The sequence below is a fragment of the Lepisosteus platostomus genome, chromosome 9 (assembly GCF_059453375.1).
Source record: "Lepisosteus platostomus isolate fLepPlt1 chromosome 9, fLepPlt1.hap1, whole genome shotgun sequence".
Taxonomy (NCBI): Eukaryota; Metazoa; Chordata; class Actinopteri; order Semionotiformes; family Lepisosteidae; genus Lepisosteus; species Lepisosteus platostomus.
The window spans coordinates 33533279-33561234 of record NC_142619.1 but is presented as its reverse complement, the minus strand read 5'-3'; the positions used below and the strand labels follow the sequence as shown (position 1 = coordinate 33561234).

The 27956-nt window shown below is 43.3% G+C and overlaps 26 non-coding genes across 26 annotated transcripts; all 26 read left to right on the top strand.

Moving 5' to 3' along the window:
• Nucleotides 1-24: 24 nt before the first annotated feature.
• On the top strand, nt 25-96 carry trnac-gca (transfer RNA cysteine (anticodon GCA)). Its single transcript has one exon. It is a non-coding gene; the product is annotated as a tRNA-Cys (tRNA).
• Nucleotides 97-1105: 1009 nt separating this feature from the next.
• trnac-gca (transfer RNA cysteine (anticodon GCA)) lies at nt 1106-1177 on the top strand. Its single transcript has one exon. It is a non-coding gene; the product is annotated as a tRNA-Cys (tRNA).
• A 1010-nt stretch (nt 1178-2187) lies between these two features.
• trnac-gca (transfer RNA cysteine (anticodon GCA)) lies at nt 2188-2259 on the top strand. Its single transcript has one exon. It is a non-coding gene; the product is annotated as a tRNA-Cys (tRNA).
• A 1010-nt stretch (nt 2260-3269) lies between these two features.
• Nucleotides 3270-3341, top strand: trnac-gca (transfer RNA cysteine (anticodon GCA)). Its single transcript has one exon. It is a non-coding gene; the product is annotated as a tRNA-Cys (tRNA).
• Nucleotides 3342-4349: 1008 nt separating this feature from the next.
• trnac-gca (transfer RNA cysteine (anticodon GCA)) lies at nt 4350-4421 on the top strand. Its single transcript has one exon. It is a non-coding gene; the product is annotated as a tRNA-Cys (tRNA).
• A 1010-nt stretch (nt 4422-5431) lies between these two features.
• trnac-gca (transfer RNA cysteine (anticodon GCA)) lies at nt 5432-5503 on the top strand. Its single transcript has one exon. It is a non-coding gene; the product is annotated as a tRNA-Cys (tRNA).
• Nucleotides 5504-6512: 1009 nt separating this feature from the next.
• On the top strand, nt 6513-6584 carry trnac-gca (transfer RNA cysteine (anticodon GCA)). The gene has a single exon. It is a non-coding gene; the product is annotated as a tRNA-Cys (tRNA).
• A 1009-nt stretch (nt 6585-7593) lies between these two features.
• Nucleotides 7594-7665, top strand: trnac-gca (transfer RNA cysteine (anticodon GCA)). The gene has a single exon. It is a non-coding gene; the product is annotated as a tRNA-Cys (tRNA).
• Nucleotides 7666-8674: 1009 nt separating this feature from the next.
• On the top strand, nt 8675-8746 carry trnac-gca (transfer RNA cysteine (anticodon GCA)). The gene has a single exon. It is a non-coding gene; the product is annotated as a tRNA-Cys (tRNA).
• A 1009-nt stretch (nt 8747-9755) lies between these two features.
• Nucleotides 9756-9827, top strand: trnac-gca (transfer RNA cysteine (anticodon GCA)). The gene has a single exon. It is a non-coding gene; the product is annotated as a tRNA-Cys (tRNA).
• A 1010-nt stretch (nt 9828-10837) lies between these two features.
• Nucleotides 10838-10909, top strand: trnac-gca (transfer RNA cysteine (anticodon GCA)). Its single transcript has one exon. It is a non-coding gene; the product is annotated as a tRNA-Cys (tRNA).
• A 1010-nt stretch (nt 10910-11919) lies between these two features.
• On the top strand, nt 11920-11990 carry trnac-gca (transfer RNA cysteine (anticodon GCA)). The gene has a single exon. It is a non-coding gene; the product is annotated as a tRNA-Cys (tRNA).
• A 1011-nt stretch (nt 11991-13001) lies between these two features.
• trnac-gca (transfer RNA cysteine (anticodon GCA)) lies at nt 13002-13073 on the top strand. The gene has a single exon. It is a non-coding gene; the product is annotated as a tRNA-Cys (tRNA).
• Nucleotides 13074-14084: 1011 nt separating this feature from the next.
• On the top strand, nt 14085-14156 carry trnac-gca (transfer RNA cysteine (anticodon GCA)). The gene has a single exon. It is a non-coding gene; the product is annotated as a tRNA-Cys (tRNA).
• Nucleotides 14157-15165: 1009 nt separating this feature from the next.
• Nucleotides 15166-15237, top strand: trnac-gca (transfer RNA cysteine (anticodon GCA)). The gene has a single exon. It is a non-coding gene; the product is annotated as a tRNA-Cys (tRNA).
• Nucleotides 15238-16246: 1009 nt separating this feature from the next.
• Nucleotides 16247-16318, top strand: trnac-gca (transfer RNA cysteine (anticodon GCA)). The gene has a single exon. It is a non-coding gene; the product is annotated as a tRNA-Cys (tRNA).
• A 1011-nt stretch (nt 16319-17329) lies between these two features.
• Nucleotides 17330-17401, top strand: trnac-gca (transfer RNA cysteine (anticodon GCA)). Its single transcript has one exon. It is a non-coding gene; the product is annotated as a tRNA-Cys (tRNA).
• A 1009-nt stretch (nt 17402-18410) lies between these two features.
• Nucleotides 18411-18482, top strand: trnac-gca (transfer RNA cysteine (anticodon GCA)). Its single transcript has one exon. It is a non-coding gene; the product is annotated as a tRNA-Cys (tRNA).
• Nucleotides 18483-19491: 1009 nt separating this feature from the next.
• On the top strand, nt 19492-19563 carry trnac-gca (transfer RNA cysteine (anticodon GCA)). The gene has a single exon. It is a non-coding gene; the product is annotated as a tRNA-Cys (tRNA).
• A 1009-nt stretch (nt 19564-20572) lies between these two features.
• Nucleotides 20573-20644, top strand: trnac-gca (transfer RNA cysteine (anticodon GCA)). Its single transcript has one exon. It is a non-coding gene; the product is annotated as a tRNA-Cys (tRNA).
• Nucleotides 20645-21653: 1009 nt separating this feature from the next.
• On the top strand, nt 21654-21725 carry trnac-gca (transfer RNA cysteine (anticodon GCA)). Its single transcript has one exon. It is a non-coding gene; the product is annotated as a tRNA-Cys (tRNA).
• Nucleotides 21726-22735: 1010 nt separating this feature from the next.
• trnac-gca (transfer RNA cysteine (anticodon GCA)) lies at nt 22736-22806 on the top strand. The gene has a single exon. It is a non-coding gene; the product is annotated as a tRNA-Cys (tRNA).
• A 1009-nt stretch (nt 22807-23815) lies between these two features.
• On the top strand, nt 23816-23887 carry trnac-gca (transfer RNA cysteine (anticodon GCA)). Its single transcript has one exon. It is a non-coding gene; the product is annotated as a tRNA-Cys (tRNA).
• A 1009-nt stretch (nt 23888-24896) lies between these two features.
• Nucleotides 24897-24968, top strand: trnac-gca (transfer RNA cysteine (anticodon GCA)). The gene has a single exon. It is a non-coding gene; the product is annotated as a tRNA-Cys (tRNA).
• A 1009-nt stretch (nt 24969-25977) lies between these two features.
• On the top strand, nt 25978-26049 carry trnac-gca (transfer RNA cysteine (anticodon GCA)). Its single transcript has one exon. It is a non-coding gene; the product is annotated as a tRNA-Cys (tRNA).
• Nucleotides 26050-27059: 1010 nt separating this feature from the next.
• trnac-gca (transfer RNA cysteine (anticodon GCA)) lies at nt 27060-27131 on the top strand. The gene has a single exon. It is a non-coding gene; the product is annotated as a tRNA-Cys (tRNA).
• The last annotated feature ends 825 nt before the right edge of the window (nt 27132-27956 follow it).

Genomic DNA, 27956 nt, shown 5'->3' with positions numbered 1-27956 from the left:
CTTAGACAGCAAGGTGTTTCCATAGGGGGTATAGCTCAGTGGTAGAGCATTTGACTGCAGATCAAGAGGTCTCTGGTTCAAATCCTGGTGCCCCCTTTCCGATCCCCACCGTTGCTTTTACGAGATCAATTTGCAACCCAGATGTGTTCTCGCGTGTATAACAGATGATATGTCCTAACATGGTCCTTAGGCCTGTAAAATGCGCTCAAAGCTGTTGAAAAGTTGGATTGTGGTTCTTCCACCTACAATGTCAAGGAACTGAAATGGTAGTTGCGGAGACTTTTTAATTTAACTTAGCATTCAGTTGATTCTTCCACATGTACAGAGATTTTACTAGAATCCGACCAATTATTTGTTGGACCGCTTTCACAGGGTTTTGATTGAATGCACGAGCAAATTAAAGGAGCATCTGAGTTTTAAACACAAAATGATTCTTTCTTAACGTTCCCCCAATTATAGAAATAGTAGCTCTTTGGGAATCTACCGTATATGATAGCAAAATTAAGAGAGTCTGGTCGCACTGAAGATCTGAAATGCGTCTGAAACAACAAATGAAACCCAAAGCACCCGTGCAACTCGACAAAGATTAACGTGACGATGGCAGTCCAGGCCGTCGTCCCATGACCTCTCTTGAGGTTGTATTTGTCGTTCAGTGGTCCTGTTTTTCTTTCCTATCAAGATACATAGTCTGTCCTGAATTGTTGTACCGCCATTTTGAGTCTGGATACAGAGCTGTGCCTTCCCTTGGCTTAAAAAGGAGGTAGCCAGTCAATCAAGGCAAGCTGGGGGTGGAGCCAAGGCTATTTAAACCAGACTCTATTGGAGGACAGGGAAACTCGTCTCTGTCTGCGAGGGGGAGGTTTTTATCATATTCTCGGATTTTCTTTCTTAGATGTGTTTTTTCCTTCTTTTTTCTATGGCCTTATGGCCATCCCTGACTTACTTGCAAGGTGGTTGGTTTCACACTTAGCCGTCCTTCTGGGACATGCTCTAATATCATCATGAAAAGCAACTCCCCCCAATGTTATCCTTCTTAGTATTGCTTGTCTTGAGCCTGATTGGAAAAAAACCAATCAGAGCACTTAGACAGCAAGGTGTTTCCATGGGGGGTATAGCTCAGTGGTAGAGCATTTGACTGCAGATCAAGAGGTCTCTGGTTCAAATCCGGGTGCCCCCTTTCCGATCCCCACCGTTGCTTTTACGAGATCAATTTGCAACCCAGATGTGTTCTCGCGTGTATAACAGATGATATGTCCTAACATGGTCCTTAGGCCTGTAAAATGCGCTCAAAGCTGTTTCAAAGTTGGATTGTGGTTCTTCCACCTACAATGTCAAGGAACTGAAATGGTAGTTGCGGAGACTTTTTAATTTAACTTAGCATTCAGTTGATTCTTCCACATGTACAGAGATTTTACTAGAATCCGACCAATTTTTTGTTGGACCGCTTTCACAGGGTTTTGATTGAATGCACGAGCAAATTAAAGGAGCATCTGAGTTTTAAACACAAAATGATTCTTTCTTAACGTTCCCCCAATTATAGAAATAGTAGCTCTTTGGGAATCTACCGTATATGATAGCAAAATTAAGAGAGTCTGGTCGCACTGAAGATCTGAAATGCGTCTGAAACAACAAATGAAACCCAAAGCACCCGTGCAACTCGACAAAGATTAACGTGACGATGGCAGTCTAGGCCGTCGTCCCATGACCTCTCTTGAGGTTGTATTTGTCGTTCAGTGGTCCTGTTTTTCTTTCCTATCAAGATACATAGTCTGTCCTGAATTGTTGTACCGCCATTTTGAGTCTGGATACAGAGCTGTGCCTTCCCTTGGCTTAAAAAGGAGGTAGCCAGTCAATCAAGGCAAGCTGGGGGTGGAGCCAAGGCTATTTAAACCAGACTCTATTGGAGGACAGGGAAACTCGTCTCTGTCTGCGAGGGGGAGGTTTTTATCATATTCTCGGATTTTCTTTCTTAGATGTGTTTTTTCTTTCTTTTTTCTATGGCCTTATGGCTATCCCTGACATACTTGCAAGGTGGTTGGTTTCACACTTAGCCGTCCTTCTGGGACATGCTCTAATATCATCATGAAAAGCAACTCCCCCCAAATGTTATCCTTCTTAGTATTGCTTGCCTTGAGCCTGATTGGAAAAAAACCAATCAGAGCACTTAGACAGCAAGGTGTTTCCATAGGGGGTATAGCTCAGTGGTAGAGCATTTGACTGCAGATCAAGAGGTCTCTGGTTCAAATCCGGGTGCCCCCTTTCCGATCCCCACCGTTGCTTTTACGAGATCAATTTGCAACCCAGATGTGTTCTCGCGTGTATAACAGATGATATGTCCTAACATGGTCCTTAGGCCTGTAAAATGCGCTCAAAGCTGTTGAAAAGTTGGATTGTGGTTCTTCCACCTACAATGTCGAGGAACTGAAATGGTAGTTGCGGAGACTTTTTAATTTAACTTAGCATTCAGTTGATTCTTCCACATGTACAGAGATTTTACTAGAATCCGACCAATTATTTGTTGGACCGCTTTCACAGGGTTTTGATTGAATGCACGAGCAAATTAAAGGAGCATCTGAGTTTTAAACACAAAATGATTCTTTCTTAACGTTCCCCCAATTATAGAAATAGTAGCTCTTTGGGAATCTACCGTATATGATAGCAAAATTAAGAGAGTCTGGTCGCACTGAAGATCTGAAATGCGTCTGAAACAACAAATGAAACCCAAAGCACCCGTGCAACTCGACAAAGATTAACGTGACGATGGCAGTCCAGGCCGTCGTCCCATGACCTCTCTTGAGGTTGTATTTGTCGTTCAGTGGTCCTGTTTTTCTTTCCTATCAAGATACATAGTCTGTCCTGAATTGTTGTACCGCCATTTTGAGTCTGGATACAGAGCTGTGCCTTCCCTTGGCTTAAAAAGGAGGTAGCCAGTCAATCAAGGCAAGCTGGGGGTGGAGCCAAGGCTATTTAAACCAGACTCTATTGGAGGACAGGGAAACTCGTCTCTGTCTGCGAGGGGGAGGTTTTTATCATATTCTCGGATTTTCTTTCTTAGATGTGTTTTTTCTTTCTTTTTTCTATGGCCTTATGGCTATCCCTGACTTACTTGCAAGGTGGTTGGTTTCACACTTAGCCGTCCTTCTGGGACATGCTCTAATATCATCATGAAAAGCAACTCCCCCCAAATGTTATCCTTCTTAGTATTGCTTGCCTTGAGCCTGATTGGAAAAAAACCAATCAGAGCACTTAGACAGCAAGGTGTTTCCATAGGGGGTATAGCTCAGTGGTAGAGCATTTGACTGCAGATCAAGAGGTCTCTGGTTCAAATCCTGGTGCCCCCTTTCCGATCCCCACCGTTGCTTTTACGAGATCAATTTGCAACCCAGATGTGTTCTCGCGTGTATAACAGATGATATGTCCTAACATGGTCCTTAGGCCTGTAAAATGCGCTCAAAGCTGTTGAAAAGTTGGATTGTGGTTCTTCCACCTACAATGTCAAGGAACTGAAATGGTAGTTGCGGAGACTTTTTAATTTAACTTAGCATTCAGTTGATTCTTCCACATGTACAGAGATTTTACTAGAATCCGACCAATTATTTGTTGGACCGCTTTCACAGGGTTTTGATTGAATGCACGAGCAAATTAAAGGAGCATCTGAGTTTTAAACACAAAATGATTCTTTCTTAACGTTCCCCCAATTATAGAAATAGTAGCTCTTTGGGAATCTACCGTATATGATAGCAAAATTAAGAGAGTCTGGTCGCACTGAAGATCTGAAATGCGTCTGAAACAACAAATGAAACCCAAAGCACCCGTGCAACTCGACAAAGATTAACGTGACGATGGCAGTCCAGGCCGTCGTCCCATGACCTCTCTTGAGGTTGTATTTGTCGTTCAGTGGTCCTGTTTTTCTTTCCTATCAAGATACATAGTCTGTCCTGAATTGTTGTACCGCCATTTTGAGTCTGGATACAGAGCTGTGCCTTCCCTTGGCTTAAAAAGGAGGTAGCCAGTCAATCAAGGCAAGCTGGGGGTGGAGCCAAGGCTATTTAAACCAGACTCTATTGGAGGACAGGGAAACTCGTCTCTGTCTGCGAGGGGGAGGTTTTTATCATATTCTCGGATTTTCTTTCTTAGATGTGTTTTTCCTTCTTTTTTCTATGGCCTTATGGCCATCCCTGACTTACTTGCAAGGTGGTTGGTTTCACACTTAGCCGTCCTTCTGGGACATGCTCTAATATCATCATGAAAAGCAACTCCCCCCAATGTTATCCTTCTTAGTATTGCTTGTCTTGAGCCTGATTGGAAAAAAACCAATCAGAGCACTTAGACAGCAAGGTGTTTCCATGGGGGGTATAGCTCAGTGGTAGAGCATTTGACTGCAGATCAAGAGGTCTCCGGTTCAAATCCGGGTGCCCCCTTTCCGATCCCCACCGTTGCTTTTACGAGATCAATTTGCAACCCAGATGTGTTCTCGCGTGTATAACAGATGATATGTCCTAACATGGTCCTTAGGCCCGTAAAATGCGCTCAAAGCTGTTTCAAAGTTGGATTGTGGTTCTTCCACCTACAATGTCAAGGAACTGAAATGGTAGTTGCGGAGACTTTTTAATTTAACTTAGCATTCAGTTGATTCTTCCACATGTACAGAGATTTTACTAGAATCCGACCAATTTTTTGTTGGACCGCTTTCACAGGGTTTTGATTGAATGCACGAGCAAATTAAAGGAGCATCTGAGTTTTAAACACAAAATCATTCTTTCTTAACGTTCCCCCAATTATAGAAATAGTAGCTCTTTGGGAATCTACCGTATATGATAGCAAAATTAAGAGAGTCTGGTCGCACTGAAGATCTGAAATGCGTCTGAAACAACAAATGAAACCCAAAGCACCCGTGCAACTCGACAAAGATTAACGTGACGATGGCAGTCCAGGCCGTCGTCCCATGACCTCTCTTGAGGTTGTATTTGTCGTTCAGTGGTCCTGTTTTTCTTTCCTATCAAGATACATAGTCTGTCCTGAATTGTTGTACCGCCATTTTGAGTCTGGATACAGAGCTGTGCCTTCCCTTGGCTTAAAAAGGAGGTAGCCAGTCAATCAAGGCAAGCTGGGGGTGGAGCCAAGGCTATTTAAACCAGACTCTATTGGAGGACAGGGAAACTCGTCTCTGTCTGCGAGGGGGAGGTTTTTATCATATTCTCGGATTTTCTTTCTTAGATGTGTTTTTTCCTTCTTTTTTCTATGGCCTTATGGCCATCCCTGACTTACTTGCAAGGTGGTTGGTTTCACAGCTAGCCGTCCTTCTGGGACATGCTCTAATATCATCATGAAATGCAACTCCCCCCAAATGTTATCCTTCTTAGTATTGCTTGTCTTGAGCCTGATTGGAAAAAAACCAATCAGAGCACTTAGACAGCAAGGTGTTTCCATGGGGGGTATAGCTCAGTGGTAGAGCATTTGCCTGCAGATCAAGAGGTCTCCGGTTCAAATCCGGGTGCCCCCTTTCCGATCCCCACCGTTGCTTTTACGAGATCAATTTGCAACCCAGATGTGTTCTCGCGTGTATAACAGATGATATGTCCTAACATGGTCCTTAGGCCTGTAAAATGCGCTCAAAGCTGTTTCAAAGTTGGATTGTGGTTCTTCCACCTACAATGTCAAGGAACTGAAATGGTAGTTGCGGAGACTTTTTAATTTAACTTAGCATTCAGTTGATTCTTCCACATGTACAGAGATTTTACTAGAATCCGACCAATTTTTTGTTGGACCGCTTTCACAGGGTTTTGATTGAATGCACGAGCAAATTAAAGGAGCATCTGAGTTTTAAACACAAAATGATTCTTTCTTAACGTTCCCCCAATTATAGAAATAGTAGCTCTTTGGGAATCTACCGTATATGATAGCAAAATTAAGAGAGTCTGGTCGCACTGAAGATCTGAAAAGTGTCTGAAACAACAAATGAAACCCAAAGCACCCGTGCAACTCGACAAAGATTAACGTGACGATGGCAGTCCAGGCCGTCGTCCCATGACCTCTCTTGAGGTTGTATTTGTCGTTCAGTGGTCCTGTTTTTCTTTCCTATCAAGATACATAGTCTGTCCTGAATTCTTGTACCGCCATTTTGAGTCTGGATACAGAGCTGTGCCTTCCCTTGGCTTAAAAAGGAGGTAGCCAGTCAATCAAGGCAAGCTGGGGGTGGAGCCAAGGCTATTTAAACCAGACTCTATTGGAGGACAGGGAAACTCGTCTCTGTCTGCGAGGGGGAGGTTTTTATCATATTCCCGGATTTTCTTTCCTAGATCTGTTTTTTCCTTCTTTTTTCTATGGCCTTATGGCCATCCCTGACTTACTTGCAAGGTGGTTGGTTTCACACTTAGCCGTCCTTCTGGGACATGCTCTAATATCATCATGAAAAGCAACTCCCCCCAATGTTATCCTTCTTAGTATTGCTTGTCTTGAGCCTGATTGGAAAAAAACCAATCAGAGCACTTAGACAGCAAGGTGTTTCCATGGGGGGTATAGCTCAGTGGTAGAGCATTTGACTGCAGATCAAGAGGTCTCCGGTTCAAATCCGGGTGCCCCCTTTCCGATCCCCACCGTTGCTTTTACGAGATCAATTTGCAACCCAGATGTGTTCTCGCGTGTATAACAGATGATATCTCCTAACATGGTCCTTAGGCCTGTAAAATGCGCTCAAAGCTGTTGAAAAGTTGGATTGTGGTTCTTCCACCTACAATGTCAAGGAACTGAAATGGTAGTTGCGGAGACTTTTTAATTTAACTTAGCATTCAGTTGATTCTTCCACATGTACAGAGATTTTACTAGAATCCGACCAATTTTTTGTTGGACCGCTTTCACAGGGTTTTGATTGAATGCACGAGCAAATTAAAGGAGCATCTGAGTTTTAAACACAAAATGATTCTTTCTTAACGTTCCCCCAATTATAGAAATAGTAGCTCTTTGGGAATCTACCGTATATGATAGCAAAATTAAGAGAGTCTGGTCGCACTGAAGATCTGAAATGCGTCTGAAACAACAAATGAAACCCAAAGCACCCGTGCAACTCGACAAAGATTAACGTGACGATGGCAGTCCAGGCCGTCGTCCCATGACCTCTCTTGAGGTTGTATTTGTCGTTCAGTGGTCCTGTTTTTCTTTCCTATCAAGATACATAGTCTGTCCTGAATTGTTGTACCGCCATTTTGAGTCTGGATACAGAGCTGTGCCTTCCCTTGGCTTAAAAAGGAGGTAGCCAGTCAATCAAGGCAAGCTGGGGGTGGAGCCAAGGCTATTTAAACCAGACTCTATTGGAGGACAGGGAAACTCGTCTCTGTCTGCGAGGGGGAGGTTTTTATCATATTCTCGGATTTTCTTTCTTAGATGTGTTTTTTCCTTCTTTTTTCTATGGCCTTATGGCCATCCCTGACTTACTTGCAAGGTGGTTGGTTTCACACTTAGCCGTCCTTCTGGGACATGCTCTAATATCATCATGAAAAGCAACTCCCCCCAATGTTATCCTTCTTAGTATTGCTTGTCTTGAGCCTGATTGGAAAAAAACCAATCAGAGCACTTAGACAGCAAGGTGTTTCCATGGGGGGTATAGCTCAGCGGTAGAGCATTTGACTGCAGATCAAGAGGTCTCCGGTTCAAATCCGGGTGCCCCCTTTCCGATCCCCACCGTTGCTTTTACGAGATCAATTTGCAACCCAGATGTGTTCTCGCGTGTATAACAGATGATATGTCCTAACATGGTCCTTAGGCCTGTAAAATGCGCTCAAAGCTGTTTCAAAGTTGGATTGTGGTTCTTCCACCTACAATGTCAAGGAACTGAAATGGTAGTTGCGGAGACTTTTTAATTTAACTTAGCATTCAGTTGATTCTTCCACATGTACAGAGATTTTACTAGAATCCGACCAATTTTTTGTTGGACCGCTTTCACAGGGTTTTGATTGAATGCACGAGCAAATTAAAGGAGCATCTGAGTTTTAAACACAAAATGATTCTTTCTTAACGTTCCCCCAATTATAGAAATAGTAGCTCTTTGGGAATCTACCGTATATGATAGCAAAATTAAGAGAGTCTGGTCGCACTGAAGATCTGAAAAGTGTCTGAAACAACAAATGAAACCCAAAGCACCCGTGCAACTCGACAAAGATTAACGTGACGATGGCAGTCCAGGCCGTCGTCCCATGACCTCTCTTGAGGTTGTATTTGTCGTTCAGTGGTCCTGTTTTTCTTTCCTATCAAGATACATAGTCTGTCCTGAATTGTTGTACCGCCATTTTGAGTCTGGATACAGAGCTGTGCCTTCCCTTGGCTTAAAAAGGAGGTAGCCAGTCAATCAAGGCAAGCTGGGGGTGGAGCCAAGGCTATTTAAACCAGACTCTATTGGAGGACAGGGAAACTCGTCTCTGTCTGCGAGGGGGAGGTTTTTATCATATTCCCGGATTTTCTTTCCTAGATCTGTTTTTTCCTTCTTTTTTCTATGGCCTTATGGCCATCCCTGACTTACTTGCAAGATGGTTGGTTTCACACTTAGCCGTCCTTCTGGGACATGCTCTAATATCATCATGAAAAGCAACTCCCCCCAATGTTATCCTTCTTAGTATTGCTTGTCTTGAGCCTGATTGGAAAAAAACCAATCAGAGCACTTAGACAGCAAGGTGTTTCCATGGGGGGTATAGCTCAGTGGTAGAGCATTTGACTGCAGATCAAGAGGTCTCCGGTTCAAATCCGGGTGCCCCCTTTCCGATCCCCACCGTTGCTTTTACGAGATCAATTTGCAACCCAGATGTGTTCTCGCGTGTATAACAGATGATATGTCCTAACATGGTCCTTAGGCCTGTAAAATGCGCTCAAAGCTGTTGAAAAGTTGGATTGTGGTTCTTCCACCTACAATGTCAAGGAACTGAAATGGTAGTTGAGGAGACTTTTTAATTTAACTTAGCATTCAGTTGATTCTTCCACATGTACAGAGATTTTACTAGAATCCGACCAATTTTTTGTTGGACCGCTTTCACAGGGTTTTGATTGAATGCACGAGCAAATTAAAGGAGCATCTGAGTTTTAAACACAAAATGATTCTTTCTTAACGTTCCCCCAATTATAGAAATAGTAGCTCTTTGGGAATCTACCGTATATGATAGCAAAATTAAGAGAGTCTGGTCGCACTGAAGATCTGAAATGCGTCTGAAACAACAAATGAAACCCAAAGCACCCGTGCAACTCGACAAAGATTAACGTGACGATGGCAGTCCAGGCCGTCGTCCCATGACCTCTCTTGAGGTTGTATTTGTCGTTCAGTGGTCCTGTTTTTCTTTCCTATCAAGATACATAGTCTGTCCTGAATTGTTGTACCGCCATTTTGAGTCTGGATACAGAGCTGTGCCTTCCCTTGGCTTAAAAAGGAGGTAGCCAGTCAATCAAGGCAAGCTGGGGGTGGAGCCAAGGCTATTTAAACCAGACTCTATTGGAGGACAGGGAAACTCGTCTCTGTCTGCGAGGGGGAGGTTTTTATCATATTCTCGGATTTTCTTTCTTAGATGTGTTTTTTCCTTCTTTTTTCTATGGCCTTATGGCCATCCCTGACTTACTTGCAAGGTGGTTGGTTTCACACTTAGCCGTCCTTCTGGGACATGCTCTAATATCATCATGAAAAGCAACTCCCCCCAATGTTATCCTTCTTAGTATTGCTTGTCTTGAGCCTGATTGGAAAAAAACCAATCAGAGCACTTAGACAGCAAGGTGTTTCTATGGGGGGTATAGCTCAGTGGTAGAGCATTTGACTGCAGATCAAGAGGTCTCCGGTTCAAATCCGGGTGCCCCCTTTCCGATCCCCACCGTTGCTTTTACGAGATCAATTTGCAACCCAGATGTGTTCTCGCGTGTATAACAGATGATATGTCCTAACATGGTCCTTAGGCCCGTAAAATGCGCTCAAAGCTGTTTCAAAGTTGGATTGTGGTTCTTCCACCTACAATGTCAAGGAACTGAAATGGTAGTTGCGGAGACTTTTTAATTTAACTTAGCATTCAGTTGATTCTTCCACATGTACAGAGATTTTACTAGAATCCGACCAATTTTTTGTTGGACCGCTTTCACAGGGTTTTGATTGAATGCACGAGCAAATTAAAGGAGCATCTGAGTTTTAAACACAAAATGATTCTTTCTTAACGTTCCCCCAATTATAGAAATAGTAGCTCTTTGGGAATCTACCGTATATGATAGCAAAATTAAGAGAGTCTGGTCGCACTGAAGATCTGAAATGCGTCTGAAACAACAAATGAAACCCAAAGCACCCGTGCAACTCGACAAAGATTAACGTGACGATGGCAGTCCAGGCCGTCGTCCCATGACCTCTCTTGAGGTTGTATTTGTCGTTCAGTGGTCCTGTTTTTCTTTCCTATCAAGATACATAGTCTGTCCTGAATTGTTGTACCGCCATTTTGAGTCTGGATACAGAGCTGTGCCTTCCCTTGGCTTAAAAAGGAGGTAGCCAGTCAATCAAGGCAAGCTGGGGGTGGAGCCAAGGCTATTTAAACCAGACTCTATTGGAGGACAGGGAAACTCGTCTCTGTCTGCGAGGGGGAGGTTTTTATCATATTCTCGGATTTTCTTTCTTAGATGTGTTTTTTCCTTCTTTTTTCTATGGCCTTATGGCCATCCCTGACTTACTTGCAAGGTGGTTGGTTTCACACTTAGCCGTCCTTCTGGGACATGCTCTAATATCATCATGAAAAGCAACTCCCCCCAAATGTTATCCTTCTTAGTATTGCTTGTCTTGAGCCTGATTGGAAAAAAACCAATCAGAGCACTTAGACAGCAAGGTGTTTCCATGGGGGGTATAGCTCAGTGGTAGAGCATTTGACTGCAGATCAAGAGGTCTCCGGTTCAAATCCGGGTGCCCCCTTTCCGATCCCCACTGTTGCTTTTACGAGATCAATTTGCAACCCAGATGTGTTCTCGCGTGTATAACAGATGATATGTCCTAACATGGTCCTTAGGCCTGTGAAGTGCGCTCAAAGCTGTTTAAAAGTTGGATTGTGGTTCTTCCACCTACAATGTCAAGGAACTGAAATGGTAGTTGCGGAGACTTTTTAATTTAACTTAGCATTCAGTTGATTCTTCCACATGTACAGAGATTTTACTAGAATCCGACCAATTTTTTGTTGGACCGCTTTCACAGGGTTTTGATTGAATGCACGAGCAAATTAAAGGAGCATCTGAGTTTTAAACACAAAATGATTCTTTCTTAACGTTCCCCCAATTATAGAAATAGTAGCTCTTTGGGAATCTACCGTATATGATAGCAAAATTAAGAGAGTCTGGTCGCACTGAAGATCTGAAATGCGTCTGAAACAACAAATGAAACCCAAAGCACCCGTGCAACTCGACAAAGATTAACGTGACGATGGCAGTCCAGGCCGTCGTCCCATGACCTCTCTTGAGGTTGTATTTGTCGTTCAGTGGTCCTGTTTTTCTTTCCTATCAAGATACATAGTCTGTCCTGAATTGTTGTACCGCCATTTTGAGTCTGGATACAGAGCTGTCCCTTCCCTTGGCTTAAAAAGGAGGTAGCCAGTCAATCAAGGCAAGCTGGGGGTGGAGCCAAGGCTATTTAAACCAGACTCTATTGGAGGACAGGGAAACTCGTCTCTGTCTGCGAGGGGGAGGTTTTTATCATATTCTCGGATTTTCTTTCTTAGATGTGTTTTTTCCTTCTTTTTTCTATGGCCTTATGGCCATCCCTGACTTACTTGCAAGGTGGTTGGTTTCACACTTAGCCGTCCTTCTGGGACATGCTCTAATATCATCATGAAAAGCAACTCCCCCCAAATGTTATCCTTCTTAGTATTGCTTCCCTTGAGCCTGATTGGAAAAAAACCAATCAGAGCACTTAGACAGCAAGGTGTTTCCATGGGGGGTATAGCTCAGTAGTAGAGCATTTGACTGCAAATCAAGAGGTCTCCGGTTCAATCCGGGTGCCCCCTTTCCGATCCCCACCGTTGCTTTTACGAGATCAATTTGCAACCCAGATGTGTTCTCGCGTGTATAACAGTTGATATGTCCTAACATGGTCCTTAGGCCTGTAAAATGCGCTCAAAGCTGTTTAAAAGTTGGATTGTGGTTCTTCCACCTACAATGTCAAGGAACTGAAATGGTAGTTGCGGAGACTTTTTAATTTCATTTCAGCATTCAGTTGATTCTTTCACATGTATAGAGATTTTACTAGAATCCAACCAATTTTTTGTTGGACCGCTGTCACAGGGTTTTGATTGAATGCACGAGCAAATTAAAGGAGCATCTGAGTTTTAAACACAAAATGATTCTTTCTTAACGTTCCCCCAATTATAGAAATAGTATCTCTTTGGGAATCTACCATATATGATTGCAAAATTAAGAGAGTCTGGTCACACTGAAGATCTGAATTGCGTCTGAAACAACAAATGAAACCCAAAGCACCCGTGCAACTCGACAAAGATTTACGTGACGATGGCAGTCCAGGCCGTCGTCCCATGACCTCTCTTGAGGTTGTATTTGTCGTTCAGTGGTCCTGTTTTTCTTTCCTATCAAGATACATAGTCTGTCCTGAATTGTTGTACCGCCATTTTGAGTCTGGATACAGAGCTGTGCCTTCCCTTGGCTTAAAAAGGAGGTAGCCAGTCAATCAAGGCAAGCTGGGGGTGGAGCCAAGGCTATTTAAACCAGACTCTATTGGAGAACAGGGAATCTCGTCTCTGTCTGCGAGGGGGAGGTTTTTATAATATTCTCTGATTTTCTTTCTTAGATGTGTTTTTTCCTTCTTTTTTCTATGGCCTTATGGCCATCCCTGACTTACTTGCAAGCTGGTTGGTTTCACACTTAGCCGTCCTTCTGGGACATGCTCTAATATCATCATGAAAAGCAACTCCCCCCAAATGTTATCCTTCTTAGTATTGCTTGCCTTGAGCCTGATTGGAAAAAAACCAATCAGAGCACTTAGACAGCGAGGTGTTTCCATGGGGGGTATAGCTCAGTGGTAGAGCATTTGACTGCAGATCAAGAGGTCTCTGGTTCAAATCCGGATGCCCCGTTTTCCGATCCCCACCGTTGCTTTTACGAGATCAATTTGCAACCCAGATGTGTTCTCGCGTGTATAACAGTTGATATGTCCTAACATGGTCCTTAGGCCTGTAAAATGCGCTCAAAGCTGTTTAAAAGTTGGATTGTGGTTCTTCCACCTACAATGTCAAGGAACTGAAATGGTAGTTGCGGAGACTTTTTAATTTCAATTCAGCATTCAGTTGATTCTTCCACATGTACAGAGATTTTAGTAGAATCCAACCAATTTTTTGTTGGACCGCTTTCACAGGGTTTTGATTGAATGCACGAGCAAATTAAAGGAGCATCTGAGTTTTAAACACAAAATGATTCTTTCTTAACGTTCCCCCAATTATAGAAATGGTAGCTCTTCGGGAATCTACCGTATATGATAGCAAAATTAAGATAGTCTGGTCGCACTGAAGATCTGAAATGCGTCTGAAACAACAAATGAAACCCAAAGCACCCGTGCAACTCGACAAAGATTAACGTGACGATGGCAGTCCAGGCCGTCGTCCCATGACCTCTCTTGAGGTTGTATTTGTTGTTCAGTGGTCCTGTTTTTCTTTCCTATCAAGATACATAGTCTGTCCTGAATTGTTGTACCGCCATTTTGAGTCTGGATACAGAGCTGTGCCTTCCCTTGGCTTAAAAAGGAGGTAGCCAGTCAATCAAGGCAAGCTGGGGGTGGAGCCAAGGCTATTTAAACCAGACTCTATTGGAGGACAGGGAATCTCGTCTCTGTCTGCGAGGGGGAGGTTTTTATCATATTCTCGGATTTTCTTTCTTAGATGTGTTTTTCCTTCTTTTTTCTATGGCCTTATGGCCATCCCTGACTTACTTGCAAGGTGGTTGGTTTCACACTTAGCCGTCCTTCTGGGACATGCTCTAATATCATGATGAAAAGCAACTCCCCCCAAATGTTATCCTTCTTAGTATTGCTTGCCTTGAGCCTGATTGGAAAAAAAACAATCAGAGCACTTAGACAGCAAGGTGTTTCCATAGCGGGTATAGCTCAGTGGTAGAGCATTTGACTGCAGATCAAGAGGTCTCCAGTTCAAATCCGGGTGCCCCCTTTCCGATCCCCACCGTTGCTTTTACGAGATCAATTTGCAACCCAGATGTGTTCTCGCGTGTATAACAGTTGATATGTCCTAACATGGTCCTTAGGCCTGTAAAATGCGCTCAAAGCTGTTTAAAAGTTGGATTGTGGTTCTTCCACCTACAATGTCGAGGAACTGAAATGGTAGTTGCGGAGACTTTTTAATTTAACTTAGCATTCAGTTGATTCTTCCACATGTACAGAGATTTTACTAGAATCCGACCAAATTTTTGTTGGACCGCTTTCACAGGGTTTTAAATGAATGCACGAGCAAATTAAAGGAGCATCTGAGTTTTAAACACAAAATGATTCTTTCTTAACGTTCCCCCAATTATAGAAATAGTAGCTCTTTGGGAATCTACCGTATATGATAGCAAAATTAAGAGAGTCTGGTCGCACTGAAGATCTGAAATGCGTCTGAAACAACAAATGAAACCCAAAGCACCCGTGCAACTCGACAAAGATTAACGTGACGATGGCAGTCCAGGCCGTCGTCCCATGACCTCTCTTGAGGTTGTATTTGTCGTTCAGTGGTCCTGTTTTTCTTTCCTATCAAGATACATAGTCTGTCCTGAATTGTTGTACCGCCATTTTGAGTCTGGATACAGAGCTGTGCCTTCCCTTGGCTTAAAAAGGAGGTAGCCAGTCAATCAAGGCAAGCTGGGGGTGGAGCCAAGGCTATTTAAACTAGACTCTATTGGAGGACAGGGAATCTCGTCTCTGTCTGCGAGGGGGAGGTTTTTATCATATTCTCGGATTTTCTTTCTTAGATGTGTTTTTCCTTCTTTTTTCTATGGCCTTATGGCCATCCCTGACTTACTTGCAAGGTGGTTGGTTTCACACTTAGCCGTCCTTCTGGGACATGCTCTAATATCATCATGAAAAGCAACTCCCCCCAAATGTTGTCCTTCTTAGTATTGCTTGCCTTGAGCCTGATTGGAAAAAAAACAATCAGAGCACTTAGACAGCAAGGTGTTTCCATAGGGGGTATAGCTCAGTGGTAGAGCATTTGACTGCAGATCAAGAGGTCTCCGGTTCAAATCCGGGTGCCCCCTTTCCGATCCCCACTGTTGCTTTTACGAGATCAATTTGCAACCCAGATGTGTTCTCGCGTGTATAACAGTTGATATGTCCTAACATGGTCCTTAGGCCTGTAAAATGCGCTCAAAGCTGTTTAAAAGTTGGATTGTGGTTCTTCCACCTACAATGTCGAGGAACTGAAATGGTAGTTGCGGAGACTTTTTAATTTAACTTAGCATTCAGTTGATTCTTCCACATGTACAGAGATTTTACTAGAATCCGACCAAATTTTTGTTGGACCGCTTTCACAGGGTTTTGATTGAATGCACGAGCAAATTAAAGGAGCATCTGAGTTTTAAACACAAAATGATTCTTTCTTAACGTTCCCCCAATTATAGAAATAGTAGCTCTTTGGGAATCTACCGTATATGATAGCAAAATTAAGAGAGTCTGGTCGCACTGAAGATCTGAAATGCGTCTGAAACAACAAATGAAACCCAAAGCACCCGTGCAACTCGACAAAGATTAACGTGACGATGGCAGTCCAGGCCGTCGTCCCATGACCTCTCTTGAGGTTGTATTTGTCGTTCAGTGGTCCTGTTTTTCTTTCCTATCAAGATACATAGTCTGTCCTGAATTGTTGTACCGCCATTTTGAGTCTGGATACAGAGCTGTGCCTTCCCTTGGCTTAAAAAGGAGGTAGCCAGTCAATCAAGGCAAGCTGGGGGTGGAGCCAAGGCTATTTAAACCAGACTCTATTGGAGGACAGGGAAACTCGTCTCTGTCTGCGAGGGGGAGGTTTTTATCATATTCTCGGATTTTCTTCTTAGATGTGTTTTTTCCTTCTTTTTTCTATGGCCTTATGGCCATCCCTGACTTACTTGCAAGCTGGTTGGTTTCACACTTAGCCGTCCTTCTGGGACATGCTCTAATATCATCATGAAAAGCAACTCCCCCCAAATGTTATCCTTCTTAGTATTGCTTGCCTTGAGCCTGATTGGAAAAAAACCAATCAGAGCACTTAGACAGCGAGGTGTTTCCATGGGGGGTATAGCTCAGTGGTAGAGCATTTGACTGCAGATCAAGAGGTCTCTGGTTCAAATCCGGGTGCCCCCTTTTCCGATCCCCACCGTTGCTTTTACGAGATCAATTTGCAACCCAGATGTGTTCTCGCGTGTATAACAGTTGATATGTCCTAACATGGTCCTTAGGCCTGTAAAATGCGCTCAAAGCTGTTTAAAAGTTGGATTGTGGTTCTTCCACCTACAATGTCAAGGAACTGAAATGGTAGTTGCGGAGACTTTTTAATTTCAATTCAGCATTCAGTTGATTCTTCCACATGTACAGAGATTTTAGTAGAATCCAACCAATTTTTTGTTGGACCGCTTTCACAGGGTTTTGATTGAATGCACGAGCAAATTAAAGGAGCATCTGAGTTTTAAACACAAAATGATTCTTTCTTAACGTTCCCCCAATTATAGAAATGGTAGCTCTTCGGGAATCTACCGTATATGATAGCAAAATTAAGATAGTCTGGTCGCACTGAAGATCTGAAATGCGTCTGAAACAACAAATGAAACCCAAAGCACCCGTGCAACTCAACAAAGATTAACGTGACGATGGCAGTCCAGGCCGTCGTCCCATGACCTCTCTTGAGGTTGTATTTGTTGTTCAGTGGTCCTGTTTTCTTTCCTATCAAGATACATAGTCTGTCCTGAATTGTTGTACCGCCATTTTGAGTCTGGATACAGAGCTGTGCCTTCCCTTGGCTTAAAAAGGAGGTAGCCAGTCAATCAAGGCAAGCTGGGGGTGGAGCCAAGGCTATTTAAACCAGACTCTATTGGAGGACAGGGAATCTCGTCTCTGTCTGCGAGGGGGAGGTTTTTATCATATTCTCGGATTTTCTTTCTTAGATGTGTTTTTTCCTTCTTTTTTCTATGGCCTTATGGCCATCCCTGACTTACTTGCAAGGTGGTTGGTTTCACACTTAGCCGTCCTTCTGGGACATGCTCTAATATCGTCATGAAAAGCAACTCCCCCCAAATGTTATCCTTCTGAGTATTGCTTGCCTTGAGCCTGATTGGAAAAAAACCAATCAGAGCACTTAGACAGCAAGGTGTTTCCATGGGGGGTATAGCTCAGTGGTAGAGCATTTGACTGCAGATCAAGAGGTCTCCGGTTCAAATCCGGGTGCCCCCTTTCCGATCCCCACTGTTGCTTTTACGAGATCAATTTGCAACCCAGATGTGTTCTCGCGTGTATAACAGATGATATGTCCTAACATGGTCCTTAGGCCTGTGAAGTGCGCTCAAAGCTGTTTAAAAGTTGGATTGTGGTTCTTCCACCTACAATGTCAAGGAACTGAAATGGTAGTTGCGGAGACTTTTTAATTTAACTTAGCATTCAGTTGATTCTTCCACATGTACAGAGATTTTACTAGAATCCGACCAATTTTTTGTTGGACCGCTTTCACAGGGTTTTGATTGAATGCACGAGCAAATTAAAGGAGCATCTGAGTTTTAAACACAAAATGATTCTTTCTTAACGTTCCCCCAATTATAGAAATAGTAGCTCTTTGGGAATCTACCGTATATGATAGCAAAATTAAGAGAGTCTGGTCGCACTGAAGATCTGAAATGCGTCTGAAACAACAAATGAAACCCAAAGCACCCGTGCAACTCGACAAAGATTAACGTGACGATGGCAGTCCAGGCCGTCGTCCCATGACCTCTCTTGAGGTTGTATTTGTCGTTCAGTGGTCCTGTTTTTCTTTCCTATCAAGATACATAGTCTGTCCTGAATTGTTGTACCGCCATTTTGAGTCTGGATACAGAGCTGTGCCTTCCCTTGGCTTAAAAAGGAGGTAGCCAGTCAATCAAGGCAAGCTGGGGGTGGAGCCAAGGCTATTTAAACCAGACTCTATTGGAGGACAGGGAATCTCGTCTCTGTCTGCGAGGGGGAGGTTTTTATCATATTCTCGGATTTTCTTTCTTAGATGTGTTTTTCCTTCTTTTTTCTATGGCCTTATGGCCATCCCTGACTTACTTGCAAGGTGGTTGGTTTCACACTTAGCCGTCCTTCTGGGACATGCTCTAATATCATCATGAAAAGCAACTCCCCCCAAATGTTATCCTTCTTAGTATTGCTTGCCTTGAGCCTGATTGGAAAAAAAACAATCAGAGCACTTAGACAGCAAGGTGTTTCCATAGCGGGTATAGCTCAGTGGTAGAGCATTTGACTGCAGATCAAGAGGTCTCCAGTTCAAATCCGGGTGCCCCCTTTCCGATCCCCACCGTTGCTTTTACGAGATCAATTTGCAACCCAGATGTGTTCTCGCGTGTATAACAGTTGATATGTCCTAACATGGTCCTTAGGCCTGTAAAATGCGCTCAAAGCTGTTTAAAAGTTGGATTGTGGTTCTTCCACCTACAATGTCGAGGAACTGAAATGGTAGTTGCGGAGACTTTTTAATTTAACTTAGCATTCAGTTGATTCTTCCACATGTACAGAGATTTTACTAGAATCCGACCAAATTTTTGTTGGACCGCTTCCACAGGGTTTTAAATGAATGCACGAGCAAATTAAAGGAGCATCTGAGTTTTAAACACAAAATGATTCTTTCTTAACGTTCCCCCAATTATAGAAATAGTAGCTCTTTGGGAATCTACCGTATATGATAGCAAAATTAAGAGAGTCTGGTCGCACTGAAGATCTGAAATGCGTCTGAAACAACAAATGAAACCCAAAGCACCCGTGCAACTCGACAAAGATTAACGTGACGATGGCAGTCCAGGCCGTCGTCCCATGACCTCTCTTGAGGTTGTATTTGTCGTTCAGTGGTCCTGTTTTTCTTTCCTATCAAGATACATAGTCTGTCCTGAATTGTTGTACCGCCATTTTGAGTCTGGATACAGAGCTGTGCCTTCCCTTGGCTTAAAAAGGAGGTAGCCAGTCAATCAAGGCAAGCTGGGGGTGGAGCCAAGGCTATTTAAACCAGACTCTATTGGAGGACAGGGAATCTCGTCTCTGTCTGCGAGGGGGAGGTTTTTATCATATTCTCGGATTTTCTTTCTTAGATGTGTTTTTCCTTCTTTTTTCTATGGCCTTATGGCCATCCCTGACTTACTTGCAAGGTGGTTGGTTTCACACTTAGCCGTCCTTCTGGGACATGCTCTAATATCATCATGAAAAGCAACTCCCCCCAAATGTTATCCTTCTTAGTATTGCTTGCCTTGAGCCTGATTGGAAAAAAAACAATCAGAGCACTTAGACAGCAAGGTGTTTCCATAGGGGGTATAGCTCAGTGGTAGAGCATTTGACTGCAGATCAAGAGGTCTCCGGTTCAAATCCGGGTGCCCCCTTTCCGATCCCCACCGTTGCTTTTACGAGATCAATTTGCAACCCAGATGTGTTCTCGCGTGTATAACAGTTGATATGTCCTAACATGGTCCTTAGGCCTGTAAAATGCGCTCAAAGCTGTTTAAAAGTTGGATTGTGGTTCTTCCACCTACAATGTCGAGGAACTGAAATGGTAGTTGCGGAGACTTTTTAATTTAACTTAGCATTCAGTTGATTCTTCCACATGTACAGAGATTTTACTAGAATCCGACCAAATTTTTGTTGGACCGCTTTCACAGGGTTTTGATTGAATGCACGAGCAAATTAAAGGAGCATCTGAGTTTTAAACACAAAATGATTCTTTCTTAACGTTCCCCCAATTATAGAAATAGTAGCTCTTTGGGAATCTACCGTATATGATAGCAAAATTAAGAGAGTCTGGTCGCACTGAAGATCTGAAATGCGTCTGAAACAACAAATGAAACCCAAAGCACCCGTGCAACTCGACAAAGATTAACGTGACGATGGCAGTCCAGGCCGTCGTCCCATGACCTCTCTTGAGGTTGTATTTGTCGTTCAGTGGTCCTGTTTTTCTTTCCTATCAAGATACATAGTCTGTCCTGAATTGTTGTACCGCCATTTTGAGTCTGGATACAGAGCTGTGCCTTCCCTTGGCTTAAAAAGGAGGTAGCCAGTCAATCAAGGCAAGCTGGGGGTGGAGCCAAGGCTATTTAAACCAGACTCTATTGGAGGACAGGGAAACTCGTCTCTGTCTGCGAGGGGGAGGTTTTTATCATATTCTCGGATTTTCTTCTTAGATGTGTTTTTTCCTTCTTTTTTCTATGGCCTTATGGCCATCCCTGACTTACTTGCAAGGTGGTTGGTTTCACACTTAGCCGTCCTTCTGGGACATGCTCTAATATCATCATGAAAAGCAACTCCCCCCAAATGTTATCCTTCTTAGTATTGCTTCCCTTGAGCCTGATTGGAAAAAAACCAATCAGAGCACTTAGACAGCAAGGTGTTTCCATGGGGGGTATAGCTCAGTGGTAGAGCATTTGACTGCAGATCAAGAGGTCTCCGGTTCAAATCCGGGTGCCCCCTTTCCGATCCCCACCGTTGCTTTTACGAGATCAATTTGCAACCCAGATGTGTTCTCGCGTGTATAACAGATGATATGTCCTAACATGGTCCTTAGGCCTGTGAAGTGCGCTCAAAGCTGTTTAAAAGTTGGATTGTGGTTCTTCCACCTACAATGTCAAGGAACTGAAATGGTAGTTGCGGAGACTTTTTAATTTAACTTAGCATTCAGTTGATTCTTCCACATGTACAGAGATTTTACTAGAATCCGACCAATTTTTTGTTGGACCGCTTTCACAGGGTTTTGATTGAATGCACGAGCAAATTAAAGGAGCATCTGAGTTTTAAACACAAAATGATTCTTTCTTAACGTTCCCCCAATTATAGAAATAGTAGCTCTTTGGGAATCTACCGTATATGATAGCAAAATTAAGAGAGTCTGGTCGCACTGAAGATCTGAAATGCGTCTGAAACAACAAATGAAACCCAAAGCACCCGTGCAACTCGACAAAGATTAACGTGACGATGGCAGTCCAGGCCGTCGTCCCATGACCTCTCTTGAGGTTGTATTTGTCGTTCACTGGTCCTGTTTTTCTTTCCTATCAAGATACATAGTCTGTCCTGAATTGTTGTACCGCCATTTTGAGTCTGGATACAGAGCTGTGCCTTCCCTTGGCTTAAAAAGGAGGTAGCCAGTCAATCAAGGCAAGCTGGGGGTGGAGCCAAGGCTATTTAAACCAGACTCTATTGGAGGACAGGGAATCTCGTCTCTGTCTGCGAGGGGGAGGTTTTTATCATATTCTCGGATTTTCTTTCTTAGATGTGTTTTTCCTTCTTTTTTCTATGGCCTTATGGCCATCCCTGACTTACTTGCAAGGTGGTTGGTTTCACACTTAGCCGTCCTTCTGGGACATGCTCTAATATCATCATGAAAAGCAACTCCCCCCAAATGTTATCCTTCTTAGTATTGCTTGCCTTGAGCCTGATTGGAAAAAAAACAATCAGAGCACTTAGACAGCAAGGTGTTTCCATAGGGGGTATAGCTCAGTGGTAGAGCATTTGACTGCAGATCAAGAGGTCTCCGGTTCAAATCCGGGTGCCCCCTTTCCGATCCCCACCGTTGCTTTTACGAGATCAATTTGCAACCCAGATGTGTTCTCGCGTGTATAACAGTTGATATGTCCTAACATGGTCCTTAGGCCTGTAAAATGCGCTCAAAGCTGTTTAAAAGTTGGATTGTGGTTCTTCCACCTACAATGTCGAGGAACTGAAATGGTAGTTGCGGAGACTTTTTAATTTAACTTAGCATTCAGTTGATTCTTCCACATGTACAGAGATTTTACTAGAATCCGACCAATTTTTTGTTGGACCGCTTTCACAGGGTTTTGATTGAATGCACGAGCAAATTAAAGGAGCATCTGAGTTTTAAACACAAAATGATTCTTTCTTAACGTTCCCCCAATTATAGAAATAGTAGCTCTTTGGGAATCTACCGTATATGATAGCAAAATTAAGAGAGTCTGGTCGCACTGAAGATCTGAAATGCGTCTGAAACAACAAATGAAACCCAAAGCACCCGTGCAACTCGACAAAGATTAACGTGACGATGGCAGTCCAGGCCGTCGTCCCATGACCTCTCTTGAGGTTGTATTTGTCGTTCAGTGGTCCTGTTTTTCTTTCCTATCAAGATACATAGTCTGTCCTGAATTGTTGTACCGCCATTTTGAGTCTGGATACAGAGCTGTGCCTTCCCTTGGCTTAAAAAGGAGGTAGCCAGTCAATCAAGGCAAGCTGGGGGTGGAGCCAAGGCTATTTAAACCAGACTCTATTGGAGGACAGGGAAACTCGTCTCTGTCTGCGAGGGGGAGGTTTTTATCATATTCTCGGATTTTCTTTCTTAGATGTGTTTTTTCCTTCTTTTTTCTATGGCCTTATGGCCATCCCTGACTTACTTGCAAGGTGGTTGGTTTCACACTTAGCCGTCCTTCTGGGACATGCTCTAATATCATCATGAAAAGCAACTCCCCCCAAATGTTATCCTTCTTAGTATTGCTTCCCTTGAGCCTGATTGAAAAAAAACCAATCAGAGCACTTAGACAGCAAGGTGTTTCCATGGGGGGTATAGCTCAGTGGTAGAGCATTTGACTGCAGATCAAGAGGTCTCCGGTTCAATCCGGGTGCCCCCTTTCCGATCCCCACCGTTGCTTTTACGAGATCAATTTGCAACCCAGATGTGTTCTCGCGTGTATAACAGATGATATGTCCTAACATGGTCCTTAAGCCTGTGAAGTGCGCTCAAAGCTGTTTAAAAGTTGGATTGTGGTTCTTCCACCTACAATGTCAAGGAACTGAAATGGTAGTTGCGGAGACTTTTTAATTTAACTTAGCATTCAGTTGATTCTTCCACATGTACAGAGATTTTACTAGAATCCGACCAATTTTTCGTTGGACCGCTTTCACAGGGTTTTGATTGAATGCACGAGCAAATTAAAGGAGCATCTGAGTTTTAAACACAAAATGATTCTTTCTTAACGTTCCCCCAATTATAGAAATAGTAGCTCTTTGGGAATCTACCGTATATGATAGCAAAATTAAGAGAGTCTGGTCGCACTGAAGATCTGAAATGCGTCTGAAACAACAAATGAAACCCAAAGCACCCGTGCAACTCGACAAAGATTAACGTGACGATGGCAGTCCAGGCCGTCGTCCCATGACCTCTCTTGAGGTTGTATTTGTCGTTCAGTGGTCCTGTTTTTCTTTCCTATCAAGATACATAGTCTGTCCTGAATTGTTGTACCGCCATTTTGAGTCTGGATACAGAGCTGTGCCTTCCCTTGGCTTAAAAAGGAGGTAGCCAGTCAATCAAGGCAAGCTGGGGGTGGAGCCAAGGCTATTTAAACCAGACTCTATTGGAGGACAGGGAATCTCGTCTCTGTCTGCGAGGGGGAGGTTTTTATCATATTCTCGGATTTTCTTTCTTAGATGTGTTTTTCCTTCTTTTTTCTATGGCCTTATGGCCATCCCTGACTTACTTGCAAGGTGGTTGGTTTCACACTTAGCCGTCCTTCTGGGACATGCTCTAATATCATCATGAAAAGCAACTCCCCCCAAATGTTATCCTTCTTAGTATTGCTTGCCTTGAGCCTGATTGGAAAAAAAACAATCAGAGCACTTAGACAGCAAGGTGTTTCCATAGGGGGTATAGCTCAGTGGTAGAGCATTTGACTGCAGATCAAGAGGTCTCCGGTTCAAATCCGGGTGCCCCCTTTCCGATCCCCACCGTTGCTTTTACGAGATCAATTTGCAACCCAGATGTGTTCTCGCGTGTATAACAGTTGATATGTCCTAACATGGTCCTTAGGCCTGTAAAATGCGCTCAAAGCTGTTTAAAAGTTGGATTGTGGTTCTTCCACCTACAATGTCGAGGAACTGAAATGGTAGTTGCGGAGACTTTTTAATTTAACTTAGCATTCAGTTGATTCTTCCACATGTACAGAGATTTTACTAGAATCCGACCAAATTTTTGTTGGACCGCTTTCACAGGGTTTTGATTGAATGCACGAGCAAATTAAAGGAGCATCTGAGTTTTAAACACAAAATGATTCTTTCTTAACGTTCCCCCAATTATAGAAATAGTAGCTCTTTGGGAATCTACCGTATATGATAGCAAAATTAAGAGAGTCTGGTCGCACTGAAGATCTGAAATGCGTCTGAAACAACAAATGAAACCCAAAGCACCCGTGCAACTCGACAAAGATTAACGTGACGATGGCAGTCCAGGCCGTCGTCCCATGACCTCTCTTGAGGTTGTATTTGTCGTTCAGTGGTCCTGTTTTTCTTTCCTATCAAGATACATAGTCTGTCCTGAATTGTTGTACCGCCATTTTGAGTCTGGATACAGAGCTGTGCCTTCCCTTGGCTTAAAAAGGAGGTAGCCAGTCAATCAAGGCAAGCTGGGGGTGGAGCCAAGGCTATTTAAACCAGACTCTATTGGAGGACAGGGAAACTCGTCTCTGTCTGCGAGGGGGAGGTTTTTATCATATTCTCGGATTTTCTTCTTAGATGTGTTTTTTCCTTCTTTTTTCTATGGCCTTATGGCCATCCCTGACTTACTTGCAAGGTGGTTGGTTTCACACTTAGCCGTCCTTCTGGGACATGCTCTAATATCATCATGAAAAGCAACTCCCCCCAAATGTTATCCTTCTTAGTATTGCTTCCCTTGAGCCTGATTGGAAAAAAACCAATCAGAGCACTTAGACAGCAAGGTGTTTCCATGGGGGGTATAGCTCAGTGGTAGAGCATTTGACTGCAGATCAAGAGGTCTCCGGTTCAAATCCGGGTGCCCCCTTTCCGATCCCCACCGTTGCTTTTACGAGATCAATTTGCAACCCAGATGTGTTCTCGCGTGTATAACAGATGATATGTCCTAACATGGTCCTTAGGCCTGTGAAGTGCGCTCAAAGCTGTTTAAAAGTTGGATTGTGGTTCTTCCACCTACAATGTCAAGGAACTGAAATGGTAGTTGCGGAGACTTTTTAATTTAACTTAGCATTCAGTTGATTCTTCCACATGTACAGAGATTTTACTAGAATCCGACCAATTTTTTGTTGGACCGCTTTCACAGGGTTTTGATTGAATGCACGAGCAAATTAAAGGAGCATCTGAGTTTTAAACACAAAATGATTCTTTCTTAACGTTCCCCCAATTATAGAAATAGTAGCTCTTTGGGAATCTACCGTATATGATAGCAAAATTAAGAGAGTCTGGTCGCACTGAAGATCTGAAATGCGTCTGAAACAACAAATGAAACCCAAAGCACCCGTGCAACTCGACAAAGATTAACGTGACGATGGCAGTCCAGGCCGTCGTCCCATGACCTCTCTTGAGGTTGTATTTGTCGTTCACTGGTCCTGTTTTTCTTTCCTATCAAGATACATAGTCTGTCCTGAATTGTTGTACCGCCATTTTGAGTCTGGATACAGAGCTGTGCCTTCCCTTGGCTTAAAAAGGAGGTAGCCAGTCAATCAAGGCAAGCTGGGGGTGGAGCCAAGGCTATTTAAACCAGACTCTATTGGAGGACAGGGAATCTCGTCTCTGTCTGCGAGGGGGAGGTTTTTATCATATTCTCGGATTTTCTTTCTTAGATGTGTTTTTCCTTCTTTTTTCTATGGCCTTATGGCCATCCCTGACTTACTTGCAAGGTGGTTGGTTTCACACTTAGCCGTCCTTCTGGGACATGCTCTAATATCATCATGAAAAGCAACTCCCCCCAAATGTTATCCTTCTTAGTATTGCTTGCCTTGAGCCTGATTGGAAAAAAAACAATCAGAGCACTTAGACAGCAAGGTGTTTCCATAGGGGGTATAGCTCAGTGGTAGAGCATTTGACTGCAGATCAAGAGGTCTCCGGTTCAAATCCGGGTGCCCCCTTTCCGATCCCCACCGTTGCTTTTACGAGATCAATTTGCAACCCAGATGTGTTCTCGCGTGTATAACAGTTGATATGTCCTAACATGGTCCTTAGGCCTGTAAAATGCGCTCAAAGCTGTTTAAAAGTTGGATTGTGGTTCTTCCACCTACAATGTCGAGGAACTGAAATGGTAGTTGCGGAGACTTTTTAATTTAACTTAGCATTCAGTTGATTCTTCCACATGTACAGAGATTTTACTAGAATCCGACCAATTTTTTGTTGGACCGCTTTCACAGGGTTTTGATTGAATGCACGAGCAAATTAAAGGAGCATCTGAGTTTTAAACACAAAATGATTCTTTCTTAACGTTCCCCCAATTATAGAAATAGTAGCTCTTTGGGAATCTACCGTATATGATAGCAAAATTAAGAGAGTCTGGTCGCACTGAAGATCTGAAATGCGTCTGAAACAACAAATGAAACCCAAAGCACCCGTGCAACTCGACAAAGATTAACGTGACGATGGCAGTCCAGGCCGTCGTCCCATGACCTCTCTTGAGGTTGTATTTGTCGTTCAGTGGTCCTGTTTTTCTTTCCTATCAAGATACATAGTCTGTCCTGAATTGTTGTACCGCCATTTTGAGTCTGGATACAGAGCTGTGCCTTCCCTTGGCTTAAAAAGGAGGTAGCCAGTCAATCAAGGCAAGCTGGGGGTGGAGCCAAGGCTATTTAAACCAGACTCTATTGGAGGACAGGGAAACTCGTCTCTGTCTGCGAGGGGGAGGTTTTTATCATATTCTCGGATTTTCTTTCTTAGATGTGTTTTTTCCTTCTTTTTTCTATGGCCTTATGGCCATCCCTGACTTACTTGCAAGGTGGTTGGTTTCACACTTAGCCGTCCTTCTGGGACATGCTCTAATATCATCATGAAAAGCAACTCCCCCCAAATGTTATCCTTCTTAGTATTGCTTGCCTTGAGCCTGATTGGAAAAAAAACAATCAGAGCACTTAGACAGCAAGGTGTTTCCATAGGGGGTATAGCTCAGTGGTAGAGCATTTGACTGCAGATCAAGAGGTCTCCGGTTCAAATCCGGGTGCCCCCTTTCCGATCCCCACCGTTGCTTTTACGAGATCAATTTGCAACCCAGATGTGTTCTCGCGTGTATAACAGTTGATATGTCCTAACATGGTCCTTAGGCCTGTAAAATGCGCTCAAAGCTGTTTAAAAGTTGGATTGTGGTTCTTCCACCTACAATGTCGAGGAACTGAAATGGTAGTTGCGGAGACTTTTTAATTTAACTTAGCATTCAGTTGATTCTTCCACATGTACAGAGATTTTACTAGAATCCGACCAATTTTTTGTTGGACCGCTTTCACAGGGTTTTGATTGAATGCACGAGCAAATTAAAGGAGCATCTGAGTTTTAAACACAAAATGATTCTTTCTTAACGTTCCCCCAATTATAGAAATAGTAGCTCTTTGGGAATCTACCGTATATGATAGCAAAATTAAGAGAGTCTGGTCGCACTGAAGATCTGAAATGCGTCTGAAACAACAAATGAAACCCAAAGCACCCGTGCAACTCGACAAAGATTAACGTGACGATGGCAGTCCAGGCCGTCGTCCCATGACCTCTCTTGAGGTTGTATTTGTCGTTCAGTGGTCCTGTTTTTCTTTCCTATCAAGATACATAGTCTGTCCTGAATTGTTGTACCGCCATTTTGAGTCTGGATACAGAGCTGTGCCTTCCCTTGGCTTAAAAAGGAGGTAGCCAGTCAATCAAGGCAAGCTGGGGGTGGAGCCAAGGCTATTTAAACCAGACTCTATTGGAGGACAGGGAAACTCGTCTCTGTCTGCGAGGGGGAGGTTTTTATCATATTCTCGGATTTTCTTTCTTAGATGTGTTTTTTCCTTCTTTTTTCTATGGC